This window comes from Triticum urartu, chromosome 7 (genome assembly GCF_003073215.2).
Source record: "Triticum urartu cultivar G1812 chromosome 7, Tu2.1, whole genome shotgun sequence".
NCBI lineage: Eukaryota > Viridiplantae > Streptophyta > Magnoliopsida > Poales > Poaceae > Triticum > Triticum urartu.
Genome location: NC_053028.1, coordinates 63,163,908 through 63,187,059, shown reverse-complemented (window position 1 = coordinate 63,187,059; position 23,152 = coordinate 63,163,908). Strand labels below are relative to the sequence as shown.

Below are 23,152 nucleotides of genomic sequence, written 5' to 3'. Positions count from 1 at the left end.
GAGGACGGGAGGAGGGGGACGTGGTCAGAGCCAACCCGGGTGATGGCCTGGAGGGAGGCTAGGGAGCAGTGGAGGTCCCATTCCGTAAAGACTAGGACCCGGTCCAGGACGGACTGGGTCGGCGACGCCCGGCGATTGGTCCAGGTAAACCTGGCACCAATCCTATCTATCTCGCGAAGACCAAGATCAGCAATGCAGTCATTAAACATTTGCATCCGTGCAAAGTTGACATGCACATTGCTCTTGTCTTCCGCGAATCGAAGGAGGTAGGTGTCAAACCTTCTTAATAATCTTATCTGAACACTTCGTAAGGCGAGAAAAGGCAAAATAGATATCTCTGTACATCTTACTTCCCATATTTGCTGATCCGAGAATTGCCCAAGAGGATCTAGATTGTATCTTACTGTACCCTTAAAAGTGTTGGATCTTGTGGAATGATACCCAAACGTGAACGCAAGTCACGTAAGCCTATTGTACTGATGTCCACAGAGTCTAATTATTTTCCCTTCGGCAGGTTCAACAAGACGAAACAATGTGCCAATTAATGTTGTCTTGCCACATCCTGTTTGACCGACTATACCAATCTTATCTCCACCTGCAAACTTGCAAGTGATCCCATGTAGTACAAGTGGAGCATCATTCCTATACCTGATCTGTCTAATGAAAATCAATCGCATAAATTTGCTAGAGGTGTTAATTGGATTTTACCTTGTATGTTGTACATGTAAATATTATATTTGATTACCTTCAAATCTCTAAGATCTAAATTGCCATCTTGGGATCAATCTGGCAATGGTCGATTTTCTTCAACAACTTCTGCTGCTTCACTTTGTATGTCCATGTACTGGCTCACCCGTTCCACTGAGATTATTTTATTCGCAAGGTTGCATTGGTTTTGAATACATGAAACAAATGACGTATTTAGCGTAAGACCATAGGACAATGCCATTCCAACAAAACCTGTGCAAGTTTGAAAGCAAGGTATTAATCAATTCTACTACTTGTAATGTTAATATCTATAAACTAAAAATTGTCAGATACTGTATTTAGTTGACTCCAACACATAAGTGGACTAGAACTGCATCTGTTATGTACTAAAAGTACCTGATGGGCTACATAGAAGAAGAAAATAGACTGGAAAATCCCACAAAATCAGAAACACTTAATCATTAATGCGATAGACATTCTCTTGTCAATTACTCTAGATACTAAAAGTGTTTTGATGGCCTAAGCAGAAAAATATGCTTAAAAATCCCACAAAAATCAGAAACATCTGAGAACTTATTTGATCGACCTATTAGTTAACAAAGCACAACCCTTAGATTTTCATAAAGAACATTGATTAACTATGCAACCCAGATCTCATGTGGTGGGCATTGTATCCTAACCAGCATCCACCTCACCTATCCTAACCAGCTCAAACACGTTTGTTTTTTCCTTCCATACTTTCATCACACGTGACTTCCAGCTTTAAATCACAGTAGACTATAAACACATTTCTCCCCTTCCATACTGATTATATGGCATGAGAAATAATTGTTGGATGCATTTGTCGATGAAATTTAATGGACCTTCAACGAAAAAAATTGTGATAGATTTTTTGTTTTTGATCTTTCCACGGACCACACCTGGTGTGGGAGCTTCTAGCACTAGATCTGTCGTTTTTTATTGAATTTTTTATTGCAATATATTGAGGTGCATAGTAGTAATTGTTATTCTCATGGTGTGCGTGGATGAGTTGTCAGTTATAGGAAGCAGAGGACAACAAAGACATGGTTTGCTTGTGTGTACATTTGTTGACCTTGCCATGTGCTTAGATAGATTGTGAAAATAACTTGATGCAGAATTTCCTTAAGATTATTTACATGAAAAACATGTGGGTTAGTGCAACCTACGTGTAGGTTCTATCTTGGTCAAATGAATTTAGTATTCTTAAAACTCACTTGAGGAACAAAAATTTATATGGTGAGGAGCCAAAATACATGGTATCAAGTTAAAGCGCCAAAGTATCAGTTTAATAGTGCAAGGACCAAAATATGCACATAAACAACGAACAAAATTCAAGAATTTTTAAGTACTACCTTTTGTTATCCAAGACACTGATGTGTTGCATGTGGAAGTGCATCTAGGCCCCTACTTATCCTTTTGTATTGACGGTGGAAAATTAAAGGAGCTAGTGAGGCTAGTAAGTGTATGATCGGATTTTAGTTCCTTGTGCGAAGGTTGCCCCCCCCCCCAAATTTAAAGGGCTAAAGGACTTCATGAAGGCTAGTTTTGTAGTCTTTATTTCTTGTTCTTGAACTATAAGGATCCCTCACTATTAAGAGGGGGTCAAGGGATGTGAAGTTCAAGCACATGAAAGTTATTCTACATCTAAAATCCTTCCTATCCACCAAAAGGTCCAATGCCAAATAGCCAACCATCCTAGGTCAAAGGCAATCAAAAGGCGGCTTTTAGCTGGCTGGACCATTTGTGCCAATTCTGACCAGACAGTTTGAGTCTGGGTCTATTACTATGCACATGGTATTGCGATGATTCTTAAGCCAGACAGACAGTCGCACTGTCCGGTAGCTTTCAGTTTTAGTCGGACTCTGGTACTTACTCGACTGCTCTTGATTTTGCCCAGATAGAGGCCAAACTGCCCAGGACATTCCCAATAGCTCTGGGTCCTGGGGTGATTCCCAGGCTTGATTGTCTAACCCTGAGGTTGTTCTTTGCTGGGTTGGAATATCTGACGCTAATTTTTCAGCCTAAAAATAGCTAGTTTTTTCCAACCCGTCCACCGCTTCGGGATAGGGGTGACGATTCATTCTAAGCATATCAAATGTAGCTAAGAACGCTCCCCACGCTTTCCCAACCCTAATCCTTTGGTTCCTTGAGAGGTTTGTGACAGATTTTTTTAGAGGAGCTAATAACCTTAGCCAAGATTAGCTATTCGACTGATAACTTGCGTGATTTGAGCAAGTTCCGAGAATTCCCCTCTGATCTTGTTATTCTTAGAAGTTGGAGAGATGAGGACCCAAGCTTGTGGATTGCCCGATCATTTGCATTCTACAAAGCCTAATTTGTAAAAAGAGCTACAAAAATTAGTAGGCCCATTAGCCTCCTTAGGTCCATCTCAATCCTTTCAATTGGTAACAGAGTAAGGACTATTTTAAGGGCTTCACCACCTTAGAAGGCGCAGAGGGTACCTCTTCTAGTGATGCCGAGAAGTTGTACACCGTCACAGATCTCGCCAAGTTCACAGTGGAGCATAAATCCCAATCGGATGCTTCTACGAAGGTATTCGTTAACAAAAGGATAGCTAAAGCTCTTGCACTAGCGAATAGTGTTCCCGCCACCTCACAACTTGCGGAGACACAACCGTTGGGTTTGAGTAACAGTGGTGCTACACCTACTAGCTTCAACCAAGCATCATGGGCCTATCCCCCACCTCTACCAGCTTCCACTACTAAATATCACTATGCCGGCTCACCACCCGTCCTTGAAGGAAGAGACTACTCTCATTGGAAGTTTCCTATGGAGTCTCATATTCATATCTCTTTGGCGGCGCTTTGGGAGATTGTGGAGCATGGATTCAATCCGGTGGATGCCGGTAATGTGACTCCGCGTGAAGTGATTGACCAAGAACTCAATGCCACCACTATCCATTTGATTTAAAGTGCCTTTCAAGAGATATCTATGCCCAAGTCATCCTCATCAAGTGCACAAAAAGCTCTATGGGATCATTTGGTTGTCATGAATGAAGGCACCACAAGCATTCAAAGGTTAAAGTATCAAATGGCCAAGCATGACATGAAATTGTTTGTGATGAACCCCTACAAAACACCTCAAACACTATTCATGACTCGCCGCTCTTGTGGTCAAGTTGCAAGGCTTTAGGTGTGAGAAGATCAATGATGGATTCATCGTGAGAAAGTTCATTGGAGTACCAGCACCTCACTTCCTATCTATGGTGTTACACATTCATCAAAAGAATGATTATGCAACCTTGGTGCCTAATGATGTTCTTGCTTATTTCGTCACCTATAACGACATGACTGAGGATGGAAAGAGGACTCCTATGACTCACAGGTTGTCCAAGCCTCTTGCATTAAAGGAATACATGTTTAAGAGGAACAATCAAGTGAAGAGGAGGAAGAAGAAGAATCTTGAGTTCTAACTATCAAGATTGATGCAGATTTTCAGAACGAACTAGATTGTTCCCCTCGTGTCACTCCCCAAGCGATGCCAGAGGAAACTTAGTGTCACGGCCTCGATCCTGCCATAGTGGCCTCGGGTCCCATTGCCAAGGTGGTGGGAAGCTCTCCTTGAATGGCGCTAGTAGTCGGCTATGTGGTATGGAGCGATGGCGGTCGGCCTACCGGCTCTAGGATGTCGGTAAGGGGGAGGGGCTCGGGTTGAGCTCACTGTCACGCCGTGAGGCGTTGGGCGGTGGCTTGGGTGGCTAGCACGAAGGTGCAATACAGTGTGCACCCTTCACAGGTGGTGGTTGGCGGGTTCGTCCACAAGGTTGGAGTGGAGACCACCCTGGTGGTGTGGATTTATGTTCGTTGCATCTGGGCCAATGTGTCTGGATACGTGTGCAAGGCCATAATGCATGTGTGCCTATAGCCTATGTTGGTTCTAGATTGGCAATGAGTGGTGTGGTGGTAATGTTGGATTGTGCGGGTGACTAGCTCCGGCTAGATCTGGATCGTACAGTCTCGGCAACGCCGATGTCGTTGTTGTATGGGCGGTGATGGCTTCGGTGAGCGGGTGGGCAGCTCTGCAGCAATGGTGACAAACCAAATATGGAGGATGGTGGTGCGGCGAAGTTGACATTCAGTGGTTGGAATGGGGACAGCCATGGCGATCTGAGGAGCCATGATGGTTTGCATGCCGTGTTGGTAGTGGATGGTGGGGCAAGTTGTCTGGCGCATATGTCTACCTAGCTCGGGCAATGATGGCAGGTAGGCCGCTGATGGCAGTCGGTTGGGTAGGCTTACAATGAGGATGGGTTTGGTGGGCTCTAGGTGATAGCCTAGAGCAATCTTGGTCGATGTGAGCATCGTCGGCATCCTATGCCATCATTCCTCCTTGTAGATGTCACCGTGGAGGTCCTTCACCCCCCTTGACATTGCGGTTTTGAGCTCTTCGGGTGAAGACTCAAGTTTCGACCTTAGTTGGAGCGGGCATCAACGGCATCCCATCTCTTCTCTCTTGGGGGTGATCCTGGTTCGTCAAGCATTGTAGCTTCATAGTTGGTCAAGCGGGTGTGCAGCCTCAAGACTGGCATTGAAGTCAAAGCAATGACTCTCGAGAATAGCATGCATGAAACATGTTTACTTTGGTCAATTGGGTGACATAGTTGTCGGCTTGGTTGGTACACTGCCTCGGGGCTAGCGTGGAAGCCAGAGAGGCGGCTCCGGAATCCGTTGGTGTGTTGTAGGGTGTCGATTTTGGTCACTTTGGTTACAAAATATTAGTAAACTGGTGTAGAAATGTACTAATTTTTTGAAAAAATATAGTAAAATATTGACTTGGATGGTAAAAATTATATTCCAATATTACTATCTTTTGTATATAATTTTACTAAGGGTGTAGAATATTACTAAGTGTGTACAATATTTTATGCTCTAGCTTAGAATAGCGGTATTGTATATATATATATAAATACAAATATTCTGCCTGGCAAAAGGCGGAAAATGTAACTTTCTTGCAATAACTAACATTACTACCTTAATTCACAAATACAATGCATTCTAGAAAGCATTTGGTCGAACTTTTATAACTTTCAGTTAAAGAAGGATAAACCTCCTGGCCTCCGCATCTTGAGATGCATAGAACCAAATATTATTGAAGTTGATGCAAGGCAACGCGAGAAAAGCCATCAGCAAGCGAATCTTGCATCTCCGCTCCCCTCCCGCGACGCGCCCGCGCGCGCCGGGAGGGGGGGACTGATGGAGTCCTGGATTAGGGGGTCTCCGGACAGCCGGACTATATCCTTTGGCCGGACTGTTGGACTATGAAGATACGAGATTGAAGACTTCGTCCCGTGTCCGGATGGGACTCTACTTGGCGTGGAAGGCAAGCTAGGCAATACGGATATGTATATCTCCTCCTTTGTAACCGACCTTGTGTAACCCTAACCTCCTCCGGTGTCTATATAAACCGGAGGGTTTTAGTCCGTAGGACAACATACAATCATACCATAGGCTAGCTTCTAGGGTTTAGCCTCTCTGATCTCGTGGTAGATCAACTCTTGTACTACTCATATTATCAAGAATAATCAAGCAGGACGTAGGGTTTTACCTCCATCAAGAGGGCACGAACCTGGGTAAAACATCGTGTCCCCTGCCTCCTGCTACCATCCGCCTTAGACGCACAGTTCGGGACCCCCTACCCGAGATCCGCCGGTTTTGACACCAACATTGGTGCTTTCATTGAGAGTTCCTCTGTGTCATCGTCATTACGCTTGATGGCTCCTTCGATCATTGATAGCGATGCAGTCCAGGGTGAGACCTTTCTCCCCGGACAGATCTTTGTATTCGGCGGCTTCGCACTGCGGGCCAACTCGGTTGGCCATCTGGAGCAGATCGAGAGTTACGCCCCTGGCCACCAGGTCAGATTCGAAAGCTTAAACTACACGGCCGACATCCGCGGAGACTTGATCTTCGATGGATTCGAGCCCCAGCCGAGCGCGTCGCACGGTCACGATGGGCATGATTTAGCTCTACCATCGGACAGTGTTCAGGAGACCGCACTGGCGACCGCTCCGACCCTCAATTCGGAGCCAATTGCGCCATCCATGGACGGGCGGATAGACCCCGCCACGGAGGCCGTATTCTCAGCGGCGATCGAGCCGAATATCGACCTTACCCTTCACGGGAGCCGTGACACCGAACTGCCGGATTCTTCCCCGGCCACGAACTCCAAACCGCCTGCGCCTGTGCCTATCGAATCTGACTGGGCACCGATCATGGAGTTCACCTCCATGGATATCTTTTAGCACTCACCCTTCGGCGACATGCTGAGCTCATTAAGGTCTCTCTCCCTGTTAGGAGAGTCCTGGCCGAACTATGTTCGGCAGGATGGGGATGCGGATGACGAAGAAATTCGCCGCCCACCCACCACCCACTTAGTAGCCACTGTCGACGATTTGACCGACATGCTCGACTTTGATTTTGAAGACATCGATGGTATGGACGACGATGCAGGAGACGAACAGGAACCACTACCCACAGGGCACTGGACAACCACTTCATCATATGATGTATACATGGTGGACACACCCAAAGAAAATGACGACGAGGAACGGAAAGACGCAGCGAAGGGTTGTTCGCTCGAGAAGCAGACAAAGCGGCGGCGTAAGCGCCGCTCCAAATACCGCCTCGGCAGAAAAAGCGGTCATATAGACCCAGCGTTAGAGCAGGGTGAACCATCGCCCGACCACGGCAACACGGAGAATCAAACCGAACAACCCGACTCCGTCGAAGATAACAGTCCGGACGACATCACACCGGACAGGCGCCCGGAGCAACAGAATGCCCATCAAAGGTTTGTTGCCACTGCGAGGAGCCTGAAAAAGCAGAAGCAAAGGCTCAGGGCTGCACAAGACACACTCAGAATCAGATGGAGTGAAGTACTCAACACTGCAGCGAAGTACGGCGGTAATCGCCACACCAAGAGCTACCCGAAGCGAAAGTTGCTACCTGAATTCGATGAGGAGGCCTTAGATCCCCCGCAATTGAAAAAAAACGGCCATCCGATCGGATAGACGACCTCGTGGCCAACATAGAGCGGCAAACGACACCGCACATAAGGCAGTACGTGATCCACGCGAGGGCTCGCATCAAAAGGATGGCGCAACCAGATCCATATACGGGCCACGCAAGCGCGCTCCAGCATGCAATGCAACACAACAAACATCCGAACACCATGGTACACCCAAATACAGGGGTGCCGCACACCCCCTACTACTAGGAAAAAGCCTAGTAGTAGCGCGGGTTAAAAGCTAGTAGTAGTGTGGGTGCCTGCGCTACTACTACGACGCTACAGCTAACTAGTAGTAGTAGCCCGGTGCATCCCGCGCTACTACTACTAACTATCTGTAGCGCGTGTCTGTTACCCGCGCTACTACTATTAATTTGAAAAACAAAAAAAATCTCGACCCCGTGCATGCTGTCAATGGTGTCAATGGTTCGTTCGACGGCGCCGACGTCCATGGCGACGGGGCGGCGGCCGGCGGCGACGCGCACGTTGGCCGGGAGCAGGGAGATCTCGTCCATGACGCGCGCCTCGTGGAGGCCGCGGAGGCCAGCCCGGCATTGGCCGGGAGTTGGAGGACCTGGATCTTGGTGTCGTGTGTGGGGAGCAGCACCTCACGGCGGCCCTCGTGCTGTCGGAGGAGGAGGGGGATGGGTCAGCTAGGGTTCCGGATCGAATCGGAGAGGGGGGAGGTGGAGGAGGAGGAGGGCTGACCTGGAGCGAGAAGAAGACGGCGAAGGCGGTGAGGAGGAGGATGCCGAGGTCGTGCTTCCGCATCTTGGCGGCGGCGAGGAGCTCCGGCGACCTCCCACCGGAGGGATCTCGGAGAGGGAGGGAGGAAGAAAGCAGAGTGTACCAGCGGCGGCCACCGCTGAAGTACGAGGAAGAGAGGAGGAAAGTGAGAGAGGGGAAAAGTGAGGGGGAGAGGAGGGATTCGGCCGAGGATATGGGAATTTAACCTACCTCGTACTTAGTAGTAGCGAGGGGTATAAAACCACGCTACTACTATCAACTTAGTAGTAGCGCGGGTTTGTACCCCTCGCTACTACTATGGCATGTCCCAGGAGGGCACGGTAGAGACCGCTTAGTAGTAGCGTGGGTTAAAAACCCGTGCTACTAGTATCAACTTAGTAGTAGCGAGGGGTAAAAACCCGCGCTACTAGTAAGTAGCAGCAGCGAGGGTTATAAACCCGCGCTACTAGTAAGCGTCTGCCTATAAGCTTTTCCCTAGTAGTGACCGATGAGGTGCTGGACCATGAATTTCCAGAGGGATTCAAACCCGTAAACATAGAGGCGTACGACGGAACGACAGACCCTGGGGTCTGGATTGAGGACTACATCCTCCATATCCACATGGCTCGAGGAGATGATCTCCATGCCATCAAGTATTTACCCCTCAAGCTCAAAGGACCAGCTCGGCACTGGCTTAAAAGCCTCCCCGAAAACTCCATTGGAAGCTGGGAAGAGCTCGAAGACGCTTTTCGGGCAAATTTTCAAGGGACCTATGTCCGACCATCGGATGCGGACGATTTAAGTCATATAACTCAACAGCCCGGAGAGTCAGCCCGAAAGCTTTGGAATAGGTTCCTCACTAAAAAGAACCAAATAGTCGACTGTTCGGACGCCGAAGCCTTAGCAGCTTTCAAGCACAGCGTTCGAGACGAATGGCTCGCCAGAAACCTCGGCCAAGAAAAGCCGAGAACAATGGCAGCATTGACAAGCCTCATGACCCGCTTTTGCGCGGGCGAGGACAGCTGGTTAGCCTGGTGCAGCACCAGCGACCCAAGTACATCCGAAGTCAGGGATGAAAACGGGAAACCACGACGCAGCAAAAACAAGCACCGGAATAAAGAAGACAGCCCGAAGAGCACGGCGGTAAACGCCGGATTCAGAAGCTCTCGGCCAGGTCAGCAAAAACTGCCCTTCAAAGGCAACAGAGACGAACTGTCCAGCCTAAACAAGATTCTGGACAAAATATGTCAGATCCACAGCACCCCCGATAAACCTGCAAATCATGCCCATAGAGAATGTTGGGTCTTCAAGCAGTCCGGCAAGCTCAACGCCGAACACAAGGGGCAGGATACACCGAGCGAAGAAGAGGACGAGCCTCGCAAGCAAAGCACCGGGGAACAAAAGAAATTCCCACCAGAAGTTAAAACAGTAAACGTGTTACACGTGACAAAGGGGAGAAACAAAGCGGCACTCCTAGAGACACATGTCCCAGGTCCTATCACAGCGGAGTTCTGCCACTGGTCGTCCCAACCGATCACCTTCGACCATCGGGATTACTCGGCAAGTATCCGACATGCAGGATGGGCTGCCTTGGTGTTAGACCCGATAATTGATGGATACCACTTCACACGAGTCCTGATGGACGGCGGCAGTAGTTTAAACCTGATATATCAGGACACAGTCCGCAAAATGGGGATAAACCCAACAAAAATTAGCCATAGCAATACTACCTTTAAAGGAGTAACGCCAGGCCTAGAATCCCATTGCACGGGCTCCCTACTACTCGAGGTTATATTCGGCTTCTCCGATAACTTCCGCAGCGAAAATTTAACCTTCCACATCGCTCCGTTCCAAAGTGGCTATCAAGCACTACTCAGACGCGAAGCTTTCGCTCGCTTTAACGCAATACCACATTACGCTTCCCTCATGGTTAAAATGCCCAGTCCACGTGGCATCATTACAGTAAATGGAAATATTGAGCGCTCCTTGCGCGCGGAAGACTGCACGGCTGCCTTGGCAGCCGCACACTAAACGTCCTCACCAACTAAAGCATTCTACAGGTCGTTAAGACCACGGACACGGTTGGACGAGTCCGGTGCAGCTATATGTAATTGATACAGGTTTGATGGCTATACTCCTATTACAATACAAGGGGCTCAACGCGCGCGCACAAATGGCAATTAGGCTCAACTTTGCTCATTTTGAACTATATATTGTTTATTTAGTATAACTTACCTTTTGCACAGCAACTTTTCAATTAAGTTCCTCTCTTTTTCAGATGACCATCGTGCTACACCCGTCCAGAATACGGCACAACGGAGACACACGCGCAGACGTGCAGCAGGGACCCGTTCCAAGGATTGTTTTTAGATTAAGACCCTGCGTAAACCTTTTTTACAGTCTCTTGTTGATACACATCCCTCGGATTCTCAGTACAATTGAGAAGGATGCTGACGTATTGGCATGTGGCCACGTCAGAATATTGCACGTACCTGGACACCAGGGGCTTATTACAAAGGGCACTGTTTAGGCCCAGTTTACATCATAAAGACATAATACCTTAGGGAGTGTTCGGCGTCCCGAGTTTGGCCTTATATGCATCAGCTCCGAATCATGTCTTTGGTCAATTGTTGGGTTTTCCCGGCTCCTGTGTTTTGCTGCCTTATGTTCTGCTCTAACGGCTAAGGCGGCACCAGGAGAACTACTGCGATTGTGCCCTGGTTCATCCGGACGAGCACCTCAGTAGAGAAAGCCGAAAACTGACTATCATGATATAGCGTGAGACTGGTCAACCACTCGATGACCTAGCGGAATCTTCGGGATTCCTCCGCCTTAACGAAGGGCCGTTTCCCGACCAGGCATGTACGCGGCCCAAATCCGGATGAGCGCGGAGCCACCAAGGGCTATATAGTAGCCCCACTTTCAAACTCCTCTGGCTAAGTAAAAGTGTTAAAGCATTATAGTCCGGTTGCCTAGTTCGCTGCGCTATCACCTCCTTCATGGACCAAGACGTTGGATCAAGTGTGAACATGCATCTTCTGCGGACACCCCCGCATTATATGCGTGGGGGCTGAAGCCGACGACTGCCATCTTTCAGGTTATATACATATATACATAAATGGCCACACAGGAGGCATCATAGCACTTTCGGGCAAAAAATATAAATACAGCCTTGATAAACTCAATAAAACATTGTTTTTACAATGGGAATACATGTCACTCAAACATAATATTCTTCGAGCAATGAGCCTCTATCGAACGAGCGCCTTCAAGAACTTCTTCAAAGTAGTGCTCGGCAGCCACTCGGCCTATGGCCGAATCCTGTGCCGCAATAGTGGTGGCATCCATCTCCGCCCAGTATGTTTTGACACGGGCAAGGGCCATCCGCGAGCCTTCTATGCACGCCGACCTCTTTACAGCATCGATGTGTGGCACAGTGCCAAGGAATTGTTGCACTAAGCTAAAATAGCTATTCGGCCTTGGCCCTCCTGGCCACAAATGATCCACAACGGACCTCATGGCCAGTCCGGACAACCTATGGAGCTCGGCCCAACCGGTCAATCGCTCATTCAGCAGCAGCGGACGGATCAGAGCGTGAAACTGTGACCAGAATAGCTTCTCCACTTCGGGACCTTTCTGATCCTTGAAGTACTCGGCGGCATCAGCAGCGCTGGCAGCCAAATCCATGTACGCGTCCGTAGAACTCCATAGCCGGTCCAGAGGAGCATACTTCGGATCTTCGAACTTAGTCCGCAACAAGAAGGGCTTCCCAGACACGATATCTGCAGCTTGATTCAGCTCCTCCTTCGTCGCTCTAATTTTGGAGCGGGCTTCCTTGGCAGCCACCCGGGCCTTCTCCAGGTCCGTCGCTTTCACCCGGTTTTCCTCTTCAAGAAGCCGGTAACGGTCAGCAGCATCTTTTAACTCCACGGCCATCTTGGCAATTTTTTCTTTGCTCTTGCAATGTGCGGCCTGTTCGGCCCTTAACTCTTCGGCCGCCTGCAAAGCGACCGCATTGCTACTCCTTGCTTGCTCCTTGGCTTGGGCAAGCTCCGCCCGAAGGGTCTCCACGGTGGCAGCTCCATCTGCAGTCACGACATATTAAAGATACAGGCATCATGTTGCTCTTACTATGTGACATTCACCGGAAAAATCACCTACCTAGTGCCTCGTCAAGCCGCTTGTTGACAAGAACGATGTCGGCATATGCCGCATCCAGCTGCCACTTTAGTTCGGCATACCCATCAGTCCGGCTAGCCACTAGAGCTTCCACCACCTGCACATAAAGGCAGTCTGGTTATTAACTGGGACTATGATCCTCTGTTTGCCGCCGTTTTCGACAACAACCAGAGTCTCAGGGGCTACTATCTACACAGGGCACATTTAAAAATATGCGGTATCGTAAAAAATATACATCATTTCACGTACCTCAAAACCCGTCAGTAGACTCGTAAAAGCTTCATGCAACCCGCTTTCGGCGGACGTAATCCTTTCAATCACCGTACCCATCAAGGTGCGGTGCTCTTCTGAGATAGCCGCTTGCGCCAGCAGATCCCTCCGTATGTCCGACCGCACACCAGACGGTGCCCGGCTCTTTTGATGACTCTCTTCGAGAGCCGGGTGTTGAGGACTTCGGGTGGCCATGAGATTACCTTCTGGACTTGCCGGATCCGGAGAAACCCTCCGCGATGACACCTCGGGGTCGCCCGCTTCGTGAGGCGGTGTGGCAGGGGGAGGCGTTTCGCTCTCCATCATCTCCGGAATAAGATCCCCCGAAGATGAGCTCTGCTAAGAAGGGCTAAGATCCGAACTGCAAGATAAATACTTTGGTTATTTTCCTCAGAAGTAGAGCAAGATATCTTCACTATTAAGTACTTTTTGCTTACTTACAGCTCGGTAGAGGGCAGATCCCCGCACGGACATTGTGTGGCAAGAATACCCTTCGAGGCAGGACCCTCTAGCGGAGATTTCTTCTCCTGTTTGGAAACCTTAGTTTCCAGATCTTCAGAGGCAGTCCTCTTCCTCCCCCGGGGAGACAGAATGTCATATTCCTCCCCTTGGTTATCCTCCCTCGCGAAGGCACTCATTCCCTCGATTGGAATAGGTAGCGATGGAGGCCCGCTTTCGCCCTCTTTATTCCCCCCTTCGTCTTCCTTGGAGGGCACTAGACAAGGTGTTGTCTCGAGCATCTTTTCCAGCACCGGATTGTCCAAGCCTTCAGGAAGGGGGGCTGAACACCGGATCATCTTCGCCTTTGCTATCCAGTCCTGGTCAAAGAGCGATTCTTCAGAATGATTTCATGATAAATAAAAGGACAGTGTGTTCGACCATGGGATTACTGTTGGAAATATGCCCTAGAGGCAATAATAAAAGGATTATTATTATATTTCCTTGTTCATGATAATTGTCTTTTATTCATGCTATAATTGTGTTATCCGGAAATCGTAATACATGTGTGAATACATAGACACCAACATGTCCCTAGTAAGCCTCTAGTTGACTAGCTCGTTGATCAACAGATAGTCATGGTTTCCTGACTATGGACATTTTATGTCATTGATAACGAGATCACATCATTAGGAGAATGATGTGATGGACAAGACCCAATCCTAAACGTAGCACAAGATCGTATAGTTCGTTTGCTAGAGTTTTTCCAATGTCAAGTATCTTTTCCTTAGACCATGAGACCATGTAACTCCCGGATACCGTAGGAGTGCTTTGGGTGTACCAAATGTCACAATGTAACTGGGTGACTATAAAGGTATACTACGGGTATCTCCTAAAGTGTCTGTTGGGTTGACACGGATCAAGACTGGGATTTGTCACTCCGTATAACGGAGAGGTATCTCTGGCCCACTCGGTAATGCATCATCATAATGAGCTCAAAGTGACCAAGTGTCTGGTCACGGGATCATGCATTACGGTACGAGTAAAGTGACTTGCCGGTAACGAGATTGAACGAGGTATTGGGATACCGACGATCGAATCTCGGGCAAGTAACGTACCGATTGACAAAGGGAATTGTATACGAGGTTGCTTGAATCCTCGACATCGTGGTTCATCCGATGAGATCATCGAGGAGCATGTGGGAGCCAACATGAGTATCCAGATCCCGCTGTTGGTTATTGACCAGAGAGCCGTCTCGGTCATGTCTACATGTCTCCCGAACCCGTAGCTACACACTTAAGGTTCATTGACGCTAGGGTTATAGAGATATGAATATGCAGTAACCCGTAAGTTGGTCGGAGTCCCGGATGAAATCCCGGACGTCAAGAGGAGTTCCGGAATGGTCCGGAGGTGAAGAATTATATATAGGAAGTGCCGTTTCGGCCATCGGGAGAGTTTCAGGAGTCACCGGTATTGTACCGGGACCACTAGATGGGTCCCGGGGGTCCATCGGGTGGGACCACCCATCCTGGAGGGCCCCATGGGCTGATGTGGGTAGGGGAATCAGCCAATAGTGGGCTGGTGCGCCCCCCTTGGCCCACCCCCTGCGCCTAGGGATGGAAACCCTAGGGTGGGGGGGCACCCCACTTGCCTTGGGGGCCACTCAACCCTTGGCCACCGCCCCCCCTAGGAGATCCCATCTCCTAGGGCCGGCGCCCCCCTTGGGGAGCCTATATAAAGGGGGGGGAGGTAGGGGCAGCCTCACCCTTGACTCCTGGCGCCTCCCTCTCCCCTGCTACACCTCTCCCTCTCGCAGAAGAACGGCGAAGCCCTGCTGCAGTGACTGCTGCATCCACCACCACGCCGAAGTGCTGCTGGATCTTCATCAACCTCTTGTCCCCCCTTGCTGGATCAAGAAGGAGGAGACGTCATGCTGACCGTACGTGTGACACGGAGGTGCCGTCCGTTCGGCGCTAGGATCTCCGGTGATTTGGATCACGTCGAGTACGACTTCCTCATCCCCGTTCCTTGACCGCTTCCGCGCGTGATCTACAAAGGTATGTAGATGCAATCCGATCACTCGTTGCTAGATGAACTCATAGATGGATATTGGTGAAACCGTAGGAAAATTTTTGTTTTCTGCAACGTTCCCCAACAGTGGCATCATGAGCTAGGTCTATGCGTAGTTCTCTTTGCATGAGTAGAACACAATTTGTTGTGGGCGTAAATGTTGTCAACTTTCTTGCCGCTACTAGTCTTATTTTGCTTCAGCAGTATTGTGGGATGAAGCAGCCCGGACCAACCTTACACGTACGCTTACGTGAGACCAGTTCCACCGACTGACATGCACTAGTTGCATAAGGTGGCTGGCGGGTGTCTGTCTCTCCCACTTTAGTTGGAGCGGATTCGGTGAAAATGGTCCTTATGAAGGGTAAATAGAAGTTGACAAATCACGTTGTGGCTTTCACGTAGGTAAGAAAACGTTCTTTCTAGAACCCTATTGCAGCCACGTAAAACTTGCAACAACAATTAGAGGACGTCTAACTTGTTTTTGCAACAAGTGTTTTGTGATGTGATATGGCCAAAGTTGTGATGAATGATGAATGATATATATGTGATGTATGAGATGTTCATGCTATTGTAATAGGAATCATGACTTGCATGTCGATGAGTATGACAACCGGCAGGAGCCATAGGAGTTGTCTTTATTTTTTGTATGACCTGCGTGTCATTGAGAAACACCATGTAAATTACTTTACTTTATTGCTAAACGTGTTAGCCATAGTAGTAGAAGTAATAGTTGGCGAGCAACTTCATGGAGACACGATGATGGAGATCATGATGATGGAGATCATGGTGTCATGCCGGTGACAAGATGATCATGGAGCCCCAAGATGGAGATCAAAGGAGCTATGTGATATTGGCCATATCATGTCACTATTATTATTTGATTGCATGTGATGTTTATCATGTTTTTGCATATTGTTTACTTAGAATGACGGTAGTAAATAAGATGATCCCTCATAATAATTTCAAGAAAGTCTTCCCCCTAACTGTGCACCGTTGCGACAGTTCGTTGTTTCAAAGCACCACGTGATGATCGGGTGTGATAGATTCCAACGTTCACATACAACGGGCGTAAGACAGATTTACACATGCAAACACTTAGGTTGACTTGACGAGCCTAGCATGTACAGACATGGCCTCGGAACACACAAGACCGAAAGGTCGAGCATGAGTCGTATAGAAGATACGATCAACATGAAGATGTTCACCGATGTTGGCTAGTCCGTCTCACGTGATGATCGGACACGGCCTAGTTAACTCGGATCATGTTATACTTAGATGACTAGAGGGATGTCTATCTGAGTGGGAGTTCATTGAATAATTTGATTAGATGAACTTAATTATCATGAACTTAGTCTAAAATCTTTACAACATGTATATTAGATCAAATGGCCAACGTTGTCCTCAACTTCAACGCGTTCCTAGAGAAAACCAAGCTGAAAGACGATGGCAGCAACTATACAGACTGGGTTCGGATCCTGAGGATCATCCTCATAGATGCCAAGAAAGATTATGTCCTAAAAGCACCGCTAGGTGAAGCACCTGCTCTCCCTGCAAAACAAGACATTATGAACGCTTGGCAGACACGTACCGATGATTACTCCCTCGTTCAGTGTGGCATGCTTTACAGCTTAGAGCCGGGGCTCCAAAAGCGTTTTGAGAGACACGGAGCATATGAGATGTTCGAAGAGCTGAAAATGGTTTTTCAAGCTCATGCCTGGGTCGAGAGATATGAAGTCTCCGACAAGTTCTTCAGCTGTAAGATGGAGGAAAACAGTTCTGTCAGTGAGCACATACTCACTATGTCTGGGTTACATAACCGCTTGACTCAGCTGGGAGTTAATCTCCCGGATGACGCGTTCATTGACAGAATCCTTCAGTCGCTTCCACCGAGCTACAAGAGCTTTGTGATGAACTTCAATATGCAGGGGATGGAAAAGACCATTCCTGAAGTATTTGCAATGCTGAAATCAGCAGAGGTAGACGTCAAAAAGGAACATCAAGTGTTGATGGTGAATAAAACCACTAAGTTCAAGAAAGGCAAGGGTAAGAAGAACTTCAAGAAGGACGGCAAGGGAGTTGCCGCGCCCGGCAAGCAAGCTGCCGGGAAGAAGCCAAAGAATGGACCCAAGCCCGAGACTGAGTGCTTTTATTGCAAGAAAAGTGGTCACTGGAAGCGGAACTGTCCCAAATACTTAGCGGACAAGAAGGCCGGCAAAACAAAAGGTATATGTGATATACATGTAATTGATGTGTACCTTACCAGTACTCATAGTAGCTCCTGGGTATTTGATACCGGTGCAGTTGCTCACATTTGTAACTCAAAGCAGGAGCTGCGGAATAAGCGGAGACTGGCGAAGGACGAGGTGACGATGCGCGTCGGGAATGGTTCCAAGGTCGATGTGATCGTCGTCGGCACGCTACCTCTACATTTACCTACGGGATTAGTTTTGAACCTCAATAATTGTTATTTAGTGCCAAGTTTGAGCATGAACATTGTATCAGGATCTCGTTTAATACGAGATGGCTACTCATTTAAATCCGAGAATAATGGTTGTTCTATTTATATGAGAGATATGTTTTATGGTCATGCTCCGATGGTGAATGGTTTATTCTTAATGAATCTCGAGCGTAATGCTACACATATTCATAGTGTGAGTACCCAAAGATGTAAGGTTGATAATGATAGTCCCACATACTTGTGGCACTGCCGCCTTGGTCACATAGGTGTCAAACGCATGAAGAAGCTCCATGTAGATGGACTTTTAGAGTCTCTTGATTACGAATAATTTGACACGTGCGAACCATGCCTCATGGGTAAAATGACCAAGACTCCGTTCTCAGGAACAATGGAGCGAGCAACCAACTTATTGGAAATCATACATACTGATGTGTGCGGTCCAATGAGTGTTGAGGCTCGCGGTGGCTATCGTTATGTTCTCACCCTCACTGATGACTTGAGTAGATATGGGTATGTCTATTTAATGAAACACAAGTCTGAGACCTTTGAAAAGTTCAAGGAATTTCAGAGTGAGGTTGAGAATCAACGTGACAGGAAAATCAAGTTCTTGCGATCAAATCGTGGAGGAGAATACTTGAGTCACGAGTTTGGCACACACTTAAGAAAATGTCGAATAGTTTCACAACTGACACCGCCTGGAACACCTCAGCGTAATGGTGTGTCCGAACGTCGTAATCGCACTCTACTAGATATGGTGCGATCTATGATGTCTCTTACCGATTTACCGCTATCATTTTGGGGCTATGCTTTAGAGACTGCCGCATTCACTTTAAATAGAGCTCCATCGAAATCCGTTGAGACGACACCGTATGAATTATGGTTTGGGAAGAAACCTAAGCTGTCGTTTCTAAAAGTTTGGGGATGCGATGCTTATGTCAAGAAACTTCAACCTGAAAAGCTCGAACCCAAGTCGGAAGAATACATCTTCATAGGATACCCTAAAGAAACTATTGGGTATACCTTCTACCTCAGATCCGAAGGCAAGATCTTTGTTGCCAAGAATGGATCCTTTCTAGAGAAAGAGTTTCTCTCGAAAGAAGTAAGTGGGAGGAAAGTAGAACTTGATGAAGTATTACCTCTTGAACCGGAAAATGGCGCAGCTCAAGAAAATGTTCCTGAGGTGCCTGCACCAATTAGAGAGGAAGTTAATGATGATAATCAAGATACTTCTGATCAAGCTCCTACTGAAATTCGAAGGTCCACAAGGACACGTTCCGCACCAGAATGGTACGGCAACCCTGTCTTGGAAATCATGTTGTTAGACAACGGTGAACCTTCGAACTATGAAGAAGCGATGGCGGGCCCAGATTTCGACAAATGGCTGGAAGCCATGAAATCCAAGATAGGATCCATGTATGAAAACAAAGTATGGACTTTGACTGACTTGCCCGTTGAGCGGTGAGCCATAGAAAATAAATGGATCTTTAAGAAGAAGACAGACGCGGATGGTAATGTGACCATCTACAAAGCTCGGCTTGTCGCTAAGGGTTATCGACAAGTTCAAGGGGTTGACTATGATGAGACTTTCTCACCGGTAGCGAAGCTGAAGTCCGTTCGAATCATGTTAGCAATTACCGCATTCTATGATTATGAGATATGGCAAATGGACGTCAAAACGGCATTCCTTAATGGTTTCCTTAAGGAAGAATTGTATATGATGCAGCCGGAAGGTTTTGTCGATCCTAAAAATGCTGACAAGGTGTGCAAGCTCCAACGCTCGATTTATGGGCTGGTGCAAGCATCTCGGAGTTGGAATATTCGCTTTGATGAGATGATCAAAGCGTTTGGGTTTATGCAGACTTATGGAGAAGCCTGCGTTTACAAGAAAGTGAGTGGGAGCTCTGTAGCATTTCTCATATTGTATGTAGATGACATACTTTTGATGGGAAATGATATAGAGCTTTTGGACAGCATTAAGGCCTACTTGAATAAGAGTTTTTCAATGAAGGACCTTGGAGAAGCTGCTTATATATTAGGCATAAAGATCTATAGAGATAGATCAAGACGCCTCATAGGTCTTTCACAAAGCACATACCTTGATAAGATATTGAAGAAGTTCAATATGGATCAGTCTAAGAAGGGGTTCTTGCCTGTGTTGCAAGGTGTGAAATTGAGCTCAGCTCAATGTCCGACCACGGCAGAAGATATAGAAGAGATGAGTGTCATCCCCTATGCCTCAGCCATAGGTTCTATTATGTATGCCATGTTGTGTACCAGACCTGATGTAAACCTTGCCGTAAGTTTGGTAGGTAGGTACCAAAGTAATCCCGGCAAGGAACACTGGACAGCAGTCAAGAACATCCTGAAGTACCTGAAAAGGACTAAGGAAATGTTTCTCGTTTATGGAGGTGATGAAGAGCTCGTCATAAAGGGTTACGTCGACGCTAGCTTCGACACAGATCTGGATGACTCTAAGTCACAAACCGGATACGTGTATATTTTGAATGGTGGGGCAGTAAGCTGGTGCAGTTGCAAGCGGAGCGTCGTGGCGGGATCTACATGTGAAGCGGAGTACGTGGAAGCCTCGGAGGCAGCGCATGAAGCAATTTGGGTGAAGGAGTTCATCACCGACCTAGGAGTCATACCCAATGCGTCGGGGCCGATCAAACTCTTCTGTGACAACACTGGAGCTATTGCACTTGCCAAGGAGCCCAGGTTTCACAAGAAGACCAGGCACATCAAGCGTCGCTTCAACTTCATTCGTGAAAATGTTCAAGATGGAGACATAGATATTTGTAAAGTACATACGGACCTGAATGTAGCAGATCCGTTGACTAAACCTCTCCCTAGAGCAAAACATGATCAACACCAGAATTCCATGGGTGTTCGATTCATCACAATGTAACTAGATTATTGACTCTAGTGCAAGTGGGAGACTGTTGGAAATATGCCCTAGAGGCAATAATAAAAGGATTATTATTATATTTCCTTGTTCATGATAATTGTCTTTTATTCATGCTATAATTGTGTTATCTGGAAATCGTAATACATGTGTGAATACATAGACACCAACATGTCCCTAGTAAGCCTCTAGTTGACTAGCTCGTTGATCAACAGATAGTCATGGTTTCCTGACTATGGACATTGGATGTCATTGATAACGAGATCACATCATTAGGAGAATGATGTGATGGACAAGACCCAATCCTAAACATAGCACAAGATCATATAGTTCGTTTGCTAGAGTTTTTCCAATGTCAAGTATCTTTTCCTTAGACCATGAGACCATGTAACTCCCGGATACTGTAGGAGTGCTTTGGGTGTACCAAATGTCACAACGTAACTGGGTGACTATAAAGGTATACTACGGGTATCTCCTAAAGTGTCTGTTGGGTTGACACGGATCAAGACTGGGATTTGTCACTCCGTATGACGGAGAGGTATCTCTGGGCCCACTCGGTAATGCATCATCATAATGAGCTCAAAGTGACCAAGTGTCTGGTCACGGGATCATGCATTATGGTACGAGTAAAGTGACTTGCCGGTAATGAGATTGAACGAGGTATTGGGATACCGACGATCGAATCTCGGGCAAGTAACGTACCGATTGACAAAGGGAATTGTATACGGGGTTGCTTGAATCCTCGACATCGTGGTTCATCCGATGAGATCATCGAGGAGCATGTGGGAGCCAACATGGGTATCCAGATCCCGTTGTTGGTTATTGACCGAAGAGCTGTCTCGGTCATGTCTACATGTCTCCCGAACCCGTAGGGTCTACACACTTAAGGTTCGGTGACGCTAGGGTTGTATGGATATGAGTATGCAGTAACCCGAAAGTTGTTCGGAGTCCCGGATGAGATCCCGGACGTCACGAGGAGTCCCAAAATGGTCTGGAGGTGAAGAATTATATATAGGAAGTGCAGTTTCGGCCATCAGAAGAGTTTCGGGGGTCACCGGTATTGTACCAGGACCAGCGGAAGGGTCCCGGGGGTCCACCGGGTGGGGCCACCCATCCCGGAGGGCCCCATGGGCTAAAGTGGGGAGGGGAACCAGCCCATAGTGGGCTGGTGCACCCCCCTTGGCCCACCCCATGCGCCTAGGGTTGGGAACCCTAGGGTGGGGGGGTGCCCCACCTGGCTTGGGGGGCACTCCACCCCTTGGCCGTCGCCCCCCCTAGGAGATCCCATCTCCTAGGGCCGGCGCACCCCCTAGGGGGCCTATATAAAGGGGGGAGGGAGGGGCAGCCGCACCCTTGAGTCTTGGCGCCTCCCTCTCCCCTGCTACACCTCTCCCTCTCGCAGAAGAACGGCGAAGCCCTGCTGCGGTGACTGCTGCATCCACCACCACGCCGTCGTGCTGCTGGATCTTCATCAACCTCTCCTTCCCCCTTGCTGGATCAAGAAGGAGGAGACGTCACGCTGACCATACGTGTGTTGAACACGGAGGTGCCGTCCGTTCGGCGCTAGGATCTCCGGTGATTTGGATCACGTCGAGTACGACTTCCTCATCCCCGTTCTTTGAACGCTTCCGCGCTTGATCTACAAAGGTATGTAGATGCAATCCGATCACTCGTTGCTAGATGAACTCATAGATGGATCTTGGTGAAACCGTAGGAAAATTTTGGTTTTCTGCAACGTTCCCCAACAATTACTTACTTGGGCAGCGGTGCGGTTGCTACTCAGGCCCACGTCCTCGGTAGTGTCCGGACACTCTATTTGGGGTCCGAAGAACGATTTGTACATCTCCTTGTGCGTCATGCCGAGGAAATTCTGAATAGTGTGCGGTCCTTCCGGGTTGAATTCCCACATGCGGAGGGGCCGGCGTTTGCAAGGCTGGACCCGATGAACCAACATAACTTGCATTACCATAACCAGACTGAAATCTCCCTCGAAGAGATCTCAGATACGGCTCTGCAGTATTGGCACGTCGTTGGCTGGACCCCAGCTCAGCCACCTGCTGATCCATGACATCAGTTCTGGTGGAGGGCCCTGGCGAAAGGTGGGGGCAGCTACCCACTTGGCACTTCGGGGAGCTGTAACGTAAAACCACTCCTGTTGCCACAATCCGGACACCTCTGGAAAGGAACCCTTTGGCCATGGAGCGTCAGCAATTTTGCTTATTAGAGCACCTCCGCATGCTGCATACTGCCCCTCGACCATCTTCAGCTTCACATCGAAGGTCTTGAGCCACAGGCCGAAGTGAGGGGTAATGCAGAGGAAGGCCTCACAAACGACAATAAATGACGAGATGTGA

General features: G+C 48.0%; 1 pseudogene; it reads right to left on the bottom strand.

Moving 5' to 3' along the window:
- Positions 1 to 23,152, bottom strand: part of LOC125518360 — a 68,609-nt pseudogene that overhangs the window by 31,764 nt on the left and 13,693 nt on the right.